Here is a 14,987-nt window from a genome sequence, read left to right on the forward strand (position 1 = left end):
ACATCCACACATTTACCTCCTTCATCTATGTCAAGCTTTGTTGATGAGCTCATTGGAGTGTCATGTGGTTTCCCATTTTCCAGTCCAAACTTCTTGAGCATGTCTTTGACGTACTTATCTTGATTGATGAAGATGTCATCTTTTCTTTGCTTGATTTGGAGTCCCGAGAAAAATGAGAGCTCCCCCATCATGCTCATCTCGAATTCACTTTGCATTAGCATAGAAAATTCTTGGCAAAGAACATCATTAGTAGAACCAAATATTATATCATCAACATAAATTTGAACTACTAATAAATCTTTACCTTTATGCTTTAAAAACAATGTAGTATCAACCTTCCCTTTTGAAAAACCTTTTTCAATTAAAAAGTTTGACAATATTTCATACCAAGCTCTAAGAGCTTGTTTTAAACCGTAAAACGCTTTTGTCAATTTAAGAACATGATCTGGAAATTTTGAATCTTCAAAACCTGGAGGTTGTTCCACATACACTTCTTCTTTTATAAAACCATTTAAAAATGCACTTTTAACATCCATTTGATAAAATATAAATTCATGAAAGCATGCAAATGCTAATAACATTATAATTGCTGACATCCTAGCTACGGGAGCATATGTTTCATCATTATCTATGCCTTCTTCTTAAGTATACCCTTGAGCAACAAGTTTATCCTTGTTTCTCACTATATTACCACTTTCATCAAGCTTATTTCTAAATACCCATATAGTACCTACATTAGATTTATTACTAGGCCTTTCAACTAATGTCCATACTTTACTTCTCTCAAATTGATTTAACTATTCTTACATAGCCATAATCCAATGTTCATCATTTAATGCTTCTTTAATATTCTTAGGCTCTATGCATGAGATAAATGCAACATAATTACAAATATTTTTAAGAGAAGATCGAGTTGTTACCCCTTTGGATGGATCACCTATAATTTCACCATCCTTTCCATAGTTGTACTCTCTTGGGTAAGATACTTCCCTTTCTACAATATTGGATTCTCGAGAGGATCATGGGTTTCCTCATCTTTCGTTTCTTCCTTTGATGATGGTTCTCCAATGTCATGTCTAACTTCATTTGTATTTATAACACCTTCATCATCATTCAAACAAGAATCTTTTCTCGGAAGGAGATTATCATCGAAAACAACATGTATAGATTCTTCTACAACCAATGTTCTTTTGTTAAATACTCGATAAGCTTTAGAATTTAAGGAATAACCCATAAAAATTCCTTCATCACTTTTAGCATCAAATTTGCCAAGATTGTCTTTACCTTTGTTTAAAATAAAACATTTACATCCAAAAGGATAAAAATAGCTAATGTTAGGCTTTTTAGTTTTAAAAAGTTCGTATGTAGTTTTCTTTAAAATAGGCTTAATTATTACTCGATTAATAACATAACAAGCAGTATTTGTGGCTTCCGCCCAAAAATATTTTGGCAAATTATTTTCACAAAGTATGGTTCTAGCCATTTCTTCTAAAGTTCGATTTTTCCTCTCAACAACTCCATTTTGTTGAGGGGTTCTAGGTGTTGAAAAATTATGGCTAATACCATTTGAATTACAAAATTCAGTAAATCCAAGATTTTCAAATTCAGTTCCATGATCACTCCTAACACTAGTTATAGAGTAACCTTTTTTATTTTGGATTACTTTTGAAAACGTGATGATTTTTTCTAATGCTTCATCTTTAGTACTTAAGAATATAACCCAAGTATATCTAGAATAGTCATTTACCAAGACAAATGCATATTGTTTTCCACCCAAGCTAGTAGTTCTAGATGGCCCAAAAAGATCTAAGTGGATCAATTGTAATACTTTACTAGTTGATACATCGTTAATGGATTTAAAAGAAACTCGCTTCTGTTTTCCTTTAGCACAAGCATCACAGATTTTATCATTATCAAATTTTAGTTTAGTAACCCTCGATCTAAATCACCTTGAATTAGCCGTTGCAAAACGCTATTACTAGCATGTCCTAGTCTCCTATGTCATAACCAACTATCATGCTCATCCTTAGCAACTAGACATAAATTAGTCATATCAATAGAATCTAAATGCACCATGTAGATGTTTCCTAGTCTATGACCAACAAGCATAATCCGATTAGTTTCAAACATGACATTGAAACTCTTATCACATAATTGACTAATACTTAAAAGATTATGCTTTAACCTATTCACATATAAAACATTTTTAATTTGTATGGAAGAGGTATTACCTATTGTACCTATACCTTCAATGTGACCTTTTGAATTATCACCAAAAGTCAATTCTCCTCCATTTTTGGCGTTAAGCTCTATGAACCGGCTTTTGTCCCCGGTCATGTGTCTTGAGCATCCACTATCAAGGTACCATGAGTTTGAATTTGTTTCCCGTGCCTTGTAGCAATGCTCCTTTTCCTACAAACATAGATTAATTTCTAATTTTTGGTACCCAAATTCTTTTGGGTCCATATTCATTAGTTTCCAAAATCCTAGTCCCCTTAGGTATCCATTTGTGTAGGATATCCTTATCTTTAGTAGTAATGAGTCGTTTAGGAACCCATATACTTCTAACGATTTTTCCATTAGAGGTTCTTCGGGGACCTTTATGATTGTAGTTTTTAAAACTTTTTCTAACAAAGTTGGATTTTGAATTTTCTCCATTTTCAACACGTTTTGTTTCAACTTTATCAAAAGAAGCTTTAAGATCTTCAATTTTCTTTTGATGATCATCATTGACCTTTGAAAGTAAATTTTGCAAATACGAAATTTTCTTTTCAAACTCTTCTAGTTTGATTTGCAAATCTTTGATTTTACTTTCAAAATCATTGTTGGTCTTGGATATGAGCTTATTTTCATTTTTCAATTTTGACACATCATTTTTATATTTTAAAAACAATTTCTCATAATCTGAAGCCAACCCATTATATTCATCTAATAACTCATCATAAGATAAATCATCTAATTCAAATGAGTTAGAGGTTACCTTAGAATTTTCCCTGAATGCCATCAAGCACAAGTTTGCTACTTCTTGTTCCTCTTCATCAGAACCTTCTTTATCCTCCATGTAGCCACATGAGCCTTGTGCTTATTCTTTGTTTGACCCTTTCTCTTCAATTGTGGGCAATCATATTTGACATGCCCTGACTTTTTGCATTCATAGCAAATGATAGGGTCATTCTCTTTCGGTTCATTTTTTAGGCCTTCATTTCGTTTGAATTTTCTTCCTCGGTAAGGTCTCATCATTTTTCTGAACCGTTTGAAAAATAATTCCATTTCCTCGTCATCGTCATCTTCATCCGAATCACTCTCATCTTTTGTGGATTTGAGAACAACTCTAATGTTTTTCTTCTTCTCTTTCTCCTTTGGTGTCTCGTCAATCTTATCGAGGTCTACCTCATCTTCAAGCATCATTTCATGAGTGAGGAGGTAACTGATTAGCTCTTCAAGAGTTAAGGACTTTAGGTTCTTAGCCTCGATGATTTTCGTCTTCTTGGATTGCCACGATTTTGGAAGTGAGTAAACTAACTTCCTCACAAGATTTTCATTTGGAATGATCTCTCCATATGATTTGAGACCATTGACAATCATTGAGAATCTATCCGTCATAGCTTTGATATCTTCATTTGGTTTCATCCCGAAATTTTCATAGCTATGTGTTAGAAGACTAATTTTAGATTCTTTTACCTCGTCGGTGCCTTCATGAGTGACTTTTAGTTTATCCCATATTTCTTTGGCGGTTGTACAAAATGAAACTCTTCCATATTTATCTGGTCCAAGAGCACAAAATATGATATGGATGGCTTTGGAGTTGAGCTGGAACATTCTTGTCTCTCATTCACTACACAATCTTGGATGAGTGAGAGTCTTGATATATCCGTCTTCTACAACATTCCATGCTCCCGTGTCACTTGCTTGAATGAAATACATCATCTTATTCTTCCAATAGGCATAGTTATCTCCATTGAAGAAAGGAGGCTTGTTGACGGGCATCGAATCGAGACCGGAGTCGACATTTGAAGTAGATGCCATTGATGACTTGATAATCGATGTAACTCTTCCCAAATCGACTCAAGAGGTGATTAAACCTTCAAATGAGTGACACTCTGATACCAATTGTTGAGTTAATCGATCGATGGAATTGGCCAAGAGGGGGTGAATTGGCAATTAAAATTTTGGTGGAAGCTTTTGCAGAAAATTGAAAAGATTTGCATAGCGATTTAGAGTGGTTCGACTTTATCAACCAAAGTCTACGTCCACTACCTTAGCTATCCAAACTAAGGATTTTCCAACAAATTCACTAATTTGTTCTTTCTTTTGAGGCCAAAGAGATAACCTTACAACTCCCTTAGGAATATACCCCAATTCTTGAGAACACTCTTTCTCAAAGAGAAGATTATAAATTTACAAACTTACAAGGAAATCCTCACAAGGTAGATTGTTTTCACAATTCTAGAACAAAGAAAAGAACACTAAAATGAACACAATTGAGTACAAGTAGTGTTCTTGAAAGAAAAATGAATATTGAATGAAAAATAGGCTTGAAATGCTCAAACTTGAGGTTTTTGTGTTTTCTCTTTGATTCTCTCTTGAATCTTGTTTCTTGTGTTTTCTTGTTGTTGATCAATGTCTTCTAAGCTTGTTTAAATACACCTTCAAATGATTCTGAACGTTGGGGATGATTAGTGGAGTCAATAGAGCCATTTAAGCGTGAAAACAATTAATTAAATCAGTTGGGAGCGTCAGTGCATCGATGCATACACTAGGTGCATCAAGTGTAAAATTCAAATATTTTGACAATTGGACCCTTAGTTCATCGGTATGCTTGAAATGCATTCGATGTTTCAAAATAGCCAGAGTGCATTGATGCATGGCTGGTGCATCGATGCATCAAATGCATTCGATATTTTCATAAAACTCTGAGTGCATCGATGCATGAAATGCATTCGATGTTCAATTTATTCCTTGGTGCATCGATGCATGGATTGGTGCATCAGTGCATCACTTTGAAAAATTGATTTTAGGCTTAATTTTGGTTCAAAATACTTTGTGAAAATTGTTTCAAAAATATATTAACTATAAAAACACAATTTTACACATTTATTAAGGTTTGATATTGATCTTGAAGACTTGGAGTAATAATTTGATATTCGAGTAATTAAATCGAATATACTTAGAAAATCATTTGTAAAATCTTAAAATTCATTTATACTTAATTTGTTATATCAAAACATCAAAATGTTTTCAACAGAATGAGTATTAAATTATGAATATATCTTAAGAAGAAAGAGTGATCACTTAGAACAGGTCAAACAAGTTTCTCATTGGCAAAAAAAAATTATGTTCTCACTAGATTATAACCCCTCAATTATGAGGTTTGAGATTTATTATTCATAACATAAAAAAAAATACTTTAGGTCCTTGCTTGATCATCTTCAAGTCCACTTTAATCAATGCAACATCTAACGGGGTTCACGACACTACTCGACTTCCTCCACTACTCTTTTATCATCGTAGCATTTAAAATAATCTTCTTAATTTCAAATTTCAAATCAACACCATACTCTATCAATCTAATTGTCCAATGATCAAATCAAGCTCTTTTCATAATGACTCTTTTAACTCAACTAACTTAACAGATATAAGATATCGTAGAATTTTCCAAAAATGAATATCAATTATCAGAGGAAATTAGGGTTATATAGATAAGTAAAAATATTCACTAACAGATCAAAAGAGTTTGCTTGAGATAAAAAGCGTTCTAACTTTCCTCTAACCAGAGTGATCATATCACTACCTAGGGCATATGGTAGATCTATCGGAGTTACAAGTACTCGAGAGGTAGAATAAGCTAACAGAGACATAGAATCTACATACATATCATTTATCAAATCAGAGAATCTAGTGGCTCATCCTTGCCCTCAGGAAAGTCGACGACCACGTCTAAAACTAATATAAGAGAATTTCAAAACTTGCTATACAGAGGTAAGTCTTAAGATTATATTTGACACTTGGAGTCTCTTACACAATTAAAATTGTAAAAACTTAGTGACATGGCCTTTATAACTAATTTTATAAAACATTCTAAATCCGTGATTTATTTTGGACTCATCCACAGTACGAGGTTTTAAAAACCAAAAGCTCTAATACCAATTAAGTGTAACCCCCTAGACCTAGCCTATGCGTTTCGACTAAGTCTAGCAGAATACATTAAAGATTCTTAAAAACTTTTTCCAAAAATGTTATTCGATAATTTAAAATCATATTACAAATAACATTTATAAAAGTATAATAACTAACAATAAAAACCCAACTCGTAAATATAAAACTAAAAGCGACTAGGTAAAATAAAACATGTAACAAATCCGGAGCACAGTAAATCATATATCAGTAGCAAAAGCAGTAAACATCATAAAAAATAAGTACTTCAAAAATAAGGCACATGTCACCATAATTAAAAACAGTTCGGAAGATAGAAACATTACAACAAAATGATTTGTACTAAATGTGCCAATCCTTTAAGTGCATGATACAAAATGCCTATCCGAGAATATCTGAAAGGGGGTAAAACGGTTTGAAAAATGAGTTAGAGGATCAGTGTGTCACAACAGTGCAAAAATAAAAACATACAATTATACTTTTTAAAATCAGTATGTATCACAATCATTAAAACATCATAGGATTTTTTAATTTAAAAACTCTGTATCGTCCTCCAACCGAACGCCATATGCGTTCCCCAGAATTGCACAACCTAAGGGAGTACTTTGGGGCCTGAGAGCCTACCCAAGACAATTCTTGGGGCCACGGCTTACCCAAGAAAATCTCTGGCCGCAGAGCCTAGGGTCACCTTAGGTCCATAAGGAATTACCAGTCGGTGTTGAACCTATCCAAGGAATTACCAACAACGACTGAACCTGCCAGAGTCTTCATACCAGATCCTAGAGTGCCCCGAATAAAACATTTTTCGAACAGTAACCAATAGCAGTAAAACAGAGTTCAGACAGATCATCAATTCATTAAAACAGTAACCAGAAATCATAATTCAGGCAATCATGCTTTATATTTTAGTAAATCAGGAATGAGGTTTCAAAACAAGTAATTTATACAATAGTCAAATCAGATCAAACATTATACTTCAAATAAGAGAAAACATTCATGTGCACAAGATATTTCAAACAGATATTTAAAACATTTATATTACACACAAGGAACACACCTCGCAAAATGGGTTGGATCAGGAAATCTATTGAGCACTGGAATCGCTACGATAAAAAGTAGTGCACCATTCTACATTATATTATAACATAGTTGCTATCGGAGTAATATTCTAAAGGAATTATTTAAAAGGGTTGCGGAACCATACGACTAATCACGACTTAGACATGCAAATAGATCGAAAGGTAATGGGTCTAGCTTCCAGTTTTTTTCCCACGAACTCGGACCATCAAATATACGAACTCGAATCCAAAATAATTTCTTTTGCCACCTAAATAACTTATTATAATCTAAATAATAATTTGAGGCCTCAATTGGTAAAACTAAAAACTAATGATGCCATCAAAATATTTAATTACTTAAATTAGGAACTAAATTGATCCTATAGAAACTATTATGTCATAACTATAACCACTTGGAAACTAAGAGATAAGGAAGATCTCACCAAACTTGGATGACTCACCTTGTGATTTTCAACTTTTTCACTTTATCAATATTCTCAAAACCCACATGCTCTCTGAACCAAATTTTCATTTCTTATTTTCCCACTTTGTTTCGTTCCCTTCTCCATAAAGCTCTCACATCACAAGCAAGCTGCTCATTCAACCGATCACTGACCACCGCTGATCATTGGAGACCACCACACCAACCACCGTCATCAATCATCATTCAAGACCTAAAGCACACCATTGGACTCGTCTCGCTCTCCTCATCACAGATATGGCCTTCATTCACCAAGAATAATGATGAATGATCATAAATTTAACAAAAATCGTTTGGTTTCCTTAACATAAAATAATTTTGTTCGTCGCTGACAACCGTCCGACAGAGCTAAGATCGAGATATGTTGTTCCTCTCCTCTCTAAAATGCTTCTAACTATTGGGATCTCCAAGATAAAGCCCATAACGTCATAAAAAAACCCTGACCTCTCGTCGACCTTCATCTTCCCATTTGCTTTGTTTTACGTTGTTATGAGTCGATTGGATTGTTTTGACTTGCAGGTTACTGGACGAGGGGAAAAGTATTCTCTCTTGCCATTCGCTGCTACTGTCGGAGAAGAAATGGTTGGTGTCCTTGTTACCGATTCACTTGGTTCACCAGGGTCGCTAGATGATTTGTTCGACACTGGTAGGGGTTCATTGGAGGTAAGGTTGAGCTGAGTTTGGTGTTAGCAATTTACTATTTTGGTGAACGTACATGTTCACACTTTGGGTCGGAAAAACAAAAGAATAAATTGATATTTTTGTAGCTGGTTCTGATTGGTTTTCAACTCCCCCGTTTCAAACTGAGTTTTATCCCAAAAATCTACAAATGAGTGGCTCTCAACATTATAATAATAATAATAATAATAATATTTACATCAATCAATAGGTGAAGTATCAAAAAAATTCTGGAGCTTCCTAAATCCATAATATCCAAGGAAGGTTAATTTGAAATCAAGTTCCCTGATTCTTCTAATCTTTCTTTTAAACTCAACAATATTTATTAGACTGAAATTTCGAACTTTAAACAAATTTAACCCCTAAGTTAGGATGTGATAATAGATGAACTCTAATTAATCATTCAGAATCAACTCTCACTAAATCAAACAATTAATCTATTAAGTATGCCAAATGCTTGGCAGCATACATCTCAATATGCAAAATTGTGTCTCGCAATACCAAGGCTGAAAAGTAGTATGAACATTAATATATATATTTCTATACTATATGAATAAACATGCATGTGATAATAAAATCTATTTAATCATCCAAAAGCTCAAGGCACAAAGTCATAAACTTAAAATATTCATCATAGCACAAATACCAAATAAACTACTAAGTTTAAATAAAATATCATCCACCAAATAAAACAATATTCAAACTATCCTATCTCAGGCGGAGGACAGGTGTAGATGAAGTGATCTTTATTGATTATCGATCTACTAGGAAAAAGCTTCTCCTCGAATGCTGTAGCACTCCCCAGCTAAGTGGCTTAAGCAGCCATGGCAAGAGATAAGAGAATTTGTGATGAGTGTTTGAGAGTGAAGTGTACAACATCTGATGCGTAAATGAATAAGTGACCCTCATATTTATAGGTAAAATGAGCCATCATATCTCCAATGAAATTGTTCCACATGTTTGGTGTTGGTTGGAGAAATAACAATGCTTCAACTAGCTGTCCCATTCGAGAACATTCTACTTAGCATCTGATGACTCATCGCTTTCTACGACCTCTACTCAGCATCTTCTATAGCTTCAACCGATGTTGGAGAATTTTTGTACCCTTTTCCACAATAAAAATAAAATTTAGCACAAGTTATACTAAATTTCTCACGATGCAGTATATATTCAAATGTAATAAAAAATATCCTAAAATGCTTCTAAACATGTTTAAGTTTAAACTAAACCTAGGTACAAATGATTGATATGATAACTCTTTTGGAGAGTTATCACAGCCCCAAACCTAAATGTTTAGTTGTCTTCAAGCAACAACATGCATGAATGCAATTAACCTAAACAATAATACCACATATCAATATCAATAAATTAACTCAGCATTTAACTTCATTTTTCAACCGTCAGTTCATTGCTTTAGTAGTACATACATCATTCATATAACTTTAAATTTGGAATTGCATTATTAACTCACTCAAATCAAAATCCACAGCTTGTAATTGTGCAGGTTAGGTGTATTCAGTCAATACTTAGTTAATTTAGAAAAAAGTGAACCTACTCATATAATGTTTTTCAATGTTGCAGCTATGCACTTATTTTATATTAATGCTGGAGCCAGTTTTATGCACCTCCAACTTATTTTCACCCTTATTATTGCAAGAGCCGATCGTGGGCACCTCTAGTTGAGTGTTTTTTTTTCACTAGAGCCAGTCTCTGGCACCTCTAGTTGTGAAATGCCACAACATCTAATAGATATATGAGTTAATTCAAAAGTTCCTAAATTCTCTAAGTATTGAAACATACACCTAAGGTGTAAAATTCTTTTATGGATCCTAATTCGAACAAGTTCCCTAAACAATCCCATAACATTTCATCCTCTAAACTTTTTATCATCATTGGGCATTATCAAAATTAATTTAAAAGCTTTTTGATTTTATAACACAAACCAATGGTATTATCCATGTAAACCCTAAACAAAATGTTTCATGCAATTTTTAAACACAATGCTAAAACAAAATGCTTAACATCATCAGTGACAACTGCAATCACATCCGTCGAGGTAACTAAATCAGCCTCGTCCTCATCCTCTCTTACTCTTCCTCATTTCTTTCTTACTCCTCTACTTTATTAGTTTTAGATTTAGTTTCTATGGTGTCTTACCCATCAGTAGTCTTGGTCGTTGGCTCTTCCTCAATGCTGTTGGAACTATTAGTAGCATCCGATATATTTGGCTGAGCAAGGTCAGTAAGCACACTCATCGGGAAAGCTGGAAAAACAACTTTGCCATCCTTGATCATATTTGCTGACAGCTTCTTCATCACAGAGTCTCTGGCCTGGGCATATTACCAATACTGCACCTGAGCTGAGTGCATTTGTGATTGAATCTGAATTGTATGGTTCAACATACTCATTATATTTTATGTCGTCCCACCACAAATACTATAGCATTTGGCAGATCTGAGGATGCATTAACAGGTTGGGAGTTCAGATTACTGACCAGTAGTAGGCAGCTCACTAAATTTTGGCACTGATGATCCCGACTCAAGTCATTCCTTCAACAAGGTCCGTTTTATGGTAATAATGGTAATAGTGCTGTGATAAGTGAAGGAAAATACAAATATCTAATAGTTTTTTTTAACTACATGCAAACAACTCAACAAAAAGGATTTTTCCCACATCGATTTTTCTTTCCATTAAAATAGAATGTAGCAATAAAATCACATCTTTAGTTATTGTCGAAAAGTACATTGTAGCAATAAAATCATACCCATGCCTCCCGATTGAGGTCCAATCGACGCATAGTATAGCCGCCAGAAGAGGATTTGGTCCAAGTTTTGCCTGATAAGAGCACGTCCACGCCAACTTGATCCAGAGCAACCGTTGTGAGATTGTTGACAAACTCAGTGTGTTTGAAAACACCATCTCCAAGTCTGAGTAAATTGTTTATGGGTGTAGCCCACCAATGAACTAGTTTCTCACGAACAAAGACCAATGGTTTCTTTTCAACTACCAGATTACTGTAAAACTCCCAGACTAAATGGTTATTAATATCTTGTGGGTGGTAGCAAAAGGTCTCCCATTTTAGCCGTGCAATGGTATCGGTCATATATGCAAAGGGCTTTACATCTTCAGCAGTGGACAAGTCAAACTCTTGTTCATGACAGAACTCATGATCGATAATTCCTCGTTATACCGCCTCTACTGCTTGACTTCCATGAAATGCATTGGTTCATCGGTAGAGCGAGCTACTGGTTTTGCTGGTGAAGTTGGTAGCGGAGGGGTCGGGGTACGACCGAAATCCTTAATGGCAACCTTCATTTTTGGAGCCATGGTTGAATGAAGAAATTGTTTAGAAAGAAAGAAAGAATAGAAAAAAAATGAAGGGCCTTTGAGTGGGAAGGAGAAACGGCTGAAGACAAGGTAAAAAGTGAAAATGCAATAAGTAGGCGATTTGACTTTTCTAATATTTTTTTCTGACATTGTTTGACCAATATTTCTCGAACTAACACTATTTCTGTTGATGTGGCAAAAGGCGCATCTCTAGGGACGCGTTTTATCTGGGTTTTAGTTGAGTCGGATGTCACCTGGGTAAGGCACATCCCCGGGGACGTGCTTTACGAAACGTGTAAAAAATTGGGTGTTGGTTTTGTAAATAATATTAAAATGATGCCTAATATATAATTAATTTCTGTTAGGGTGATATTTGTGTAAAAAAATCAACTTTATTTACCGCAAAATCCCATACATTAAATTCTAAAAATACGTCCCCTCCTTTTTACACATTTTGTAAATTAAAATGATGTTAGTTTTGTAAATAATATTAAATTGTAATTAATCTCTAAACGAAATTAATCTTCATGCAGGACCTTGATCTTCCCTCCTTTTTAGTCCTACTTTTTTTACTCATCGATTAATAAACAGATTCAGTCCGGATATATCACACCTCGAAAGATCAATACGTACACATACACATACACATGCACATACACATACACATACACATACACATACACATACACATACACATACACATACACATACACATACACATACACATACACATACACACATTACCATAAAAGTTAAATATTCAATAAACAGGAGATCTAAATCTCTCCAAGAGAAAGTGAAACTGTTTTATTTCCTCCAATTACCTCATTCTTCTTTTCAATGGACACTAGTTATTCATAAATGTAGCGCTTATAGTAGACTTTAGGCTATCAGCACATCTTGAATTCACATCCAATATCTACAACTCCTTGAGAGATCTCATATAAAATCATAACTTTATCCATATTGCTTACAGGTACAACATTCCGCAATACAAGCATGAAAAACCTTTCCACTTTTATGTGACAGGCAAAGCATGCTCAAGGGTAGTTCGAATCTGAATCTGAATCAGCTAAAAGAATCCCGATATCAGTCATCGCTTCCTAATACCCTTTCTTTCGTTATGATCCTAGTCACTATCAGAAAAGTATCTCCGAGTGTCAAATGGTTGGTTCACAGAGTTCGTATTGTAGCTGTGTGTGGCATTTTGTTCATTGATTGATGCAAATGCTGCATAATACATGTACACAGGTGCTCCACATAAGAAATACAATACATTGCATATGATATTTGCATGCCATACATAACTGAAATTCTCCTGCATTTTACATGACATGAAGTAAATTATTTGTTAACGAGTCCAAGAAATACGGGGATTTCATGGATGTATCTACACTCCAGTTTACTCTTGTAAGCCTAACCATCCCAATGTTTAAGAAAACACAATGAAAGAATCAAAATTTTTTTATATTAAATATATTCGCACTATAAATCAAACACCAAAAACAATTTATCAGCTAGTTGGAAGTGCATATTGAAGAAAACTGCAGCTTTTGTGTGACAGTCCGCATCAAACAGTCCGCAATAATTGGCAGAGCAGAGCAGGTCACTGCTTTTGGAGTCAGGACGTGTGGGTTTTGCCGCAAATAAAGTTGACTTTTTACACAAATATCACTCTAACAGAAGTTAATTACATATTAGATATTATTTTTATATTATTTATAAAACTAGCACTCAATTTTTTACACGTTTTGTAAAGCGCGTCCCCGGGGATGCCTCTTACCCACGTGGCATCCGACTCAGTTAAAACCCAGGTAAAGCGCGTCCCCAGGGATGCGCCTTTTACCACCTCAACAGAAAGGGTGCTACTTTGGGAAATATTGGTCAAACGGTATTAGAAAGGGAATATTAGGAAAAAAGTGTGTCTCAAATAGCCCAATAAGTATGAGTTACTTTTAGGGTTGTTGGGATATTAAATGTGTGGCGTGTAAAGATGGGGAAAATAAATTTTAAAATTAGGTGATAAGTATATAGATGAAACAAGATGAATGGTTTTGGTAGAGTAAAGTGGTCAGTGGAGATGAAATGAGTAAATGTGGATGACAACTGACACAAATTACTTTTTTACCAAAGGTTACCTACCCGACTGGCTATTGCTGCTAGCATTGAATATAATTTTTTTTTGGAATTGGAGGTAATTACCATGCAGCAGGAGCACACACGGGGAACATAAGATAATGAGATAGCTTCAGCAACAACATGAAAAATAGAAATAGTGGAGTGCATTGAAATCTAGAAAAGAAATAATCTAAACTAATGTCAAGAGAATTGACTTTTTCATAACAAGAAATAATTAAAAAGAGGGGGTTTTCTTAGTGTAATGGGCGCAATGCTAAGGCATTGTTGTTGACAATAATGCTTCAAAAGGTTCCCATTGACTTTGAACGTGGTCCCATCCACTAAATTCTTTGAAAGTAATTCCCCATGAGGATATACTTCGACCACTTCAAAAGGTCTACACCATCTAGACTTAAGTTTGCTAGGAAAAACTTTAGGCGAGAGTTGAATAATAGAACTTATTGTCTAGCATAAAATTACATGGGAAATATATTTTGTTTTTCCATTTCTTACTTTCATTTTTGTAGATTCAGGCACTCTCGTAAGCATTGTTATAAGCTCTTCAATTTAATTGAGGTGTAGCATTCATTTTTCTCATGCAACATCAAGATCAAAGTTCAGAATTTTCAATGCCCACATTGTCTTATACTCCAGCTCCATAGGTAAATGGAAAGCTTTTCCATATACCAAGCGATAAGGAGACATCCCCAAAGGAGTTTTGTAGGCTGTCCTATACACCCATAAAGTTTTCTCAAGTCATAAGGACCACTCATTCCTTGAAGGATTCACTACATCTTCCAAGATTTCCTCTATTTTGCAGTTAGTGACCTAGGCTTGGCTATTTTTCTAAGGATGGTATGTTGTAGCAATGTGATGTTTGACTCCATAACGTTGTAGTGCATTTGCTACTTGTCGACCAATAAATTAGGAACCCTCATCACTAATAAAGGCTCTTGGTGTTCCAAAGCGAGCAAAAATATGTTTGTGTATGAATCAGAGAACTGCTTTAGAATCACTTGAAGGTAATGTTACAGCTTCAACCCCCATAGAAACATAGTCTATAACAACAAGAATGAAAAGAATGCTATAAGATAATAGGTATGATCTCATGAAATCAAATCCTTAAACATCGAATAATTTAATCTCCAGTATAGCTGCATTGGCATTTCATT

The 14,987-nt window shown here is 34.5% G+C and overlaps 1 long non-coding RNA gene across 1 annotated transcript; it reads left to right on the forward strand.

Annotated features, from left to right (window-relative positions):
* The first annotated feature begins 315 nt into the window (after positions 1-315).
* LOC120146318 lies at positions 316-12,768 on the forward strand. Its single transcript, XR_005518207.1, has 3 exons — positions 316-327; positions 3,417-3,423; positions 12,632-12,768. It is a non-coding gene; the product is annotated as an uncharacterized LOC120146318 (long non-coding RNA).
* Positions 12,769-14,987: the final 2,219 nt, after the last annotated feature.

Source organism: Hibiscus syriacus, unplaced genomic scaffold (assembly GCF_006381635.1).
Source record: "Hibiscus syriacus cultivar Baekdansim isolate YM2019G1 unplaced genomic scaffold, ASM638163v2 tig00110911_pilon, whole genome shotgun sequence".
Taxonomy (NCBI): Eukaryota; Viridiplantae; Streptophyta; class Magnoliopsida; order Malvales; family Malvaceae; genus Hibiscus; species Hibiscus syriacus.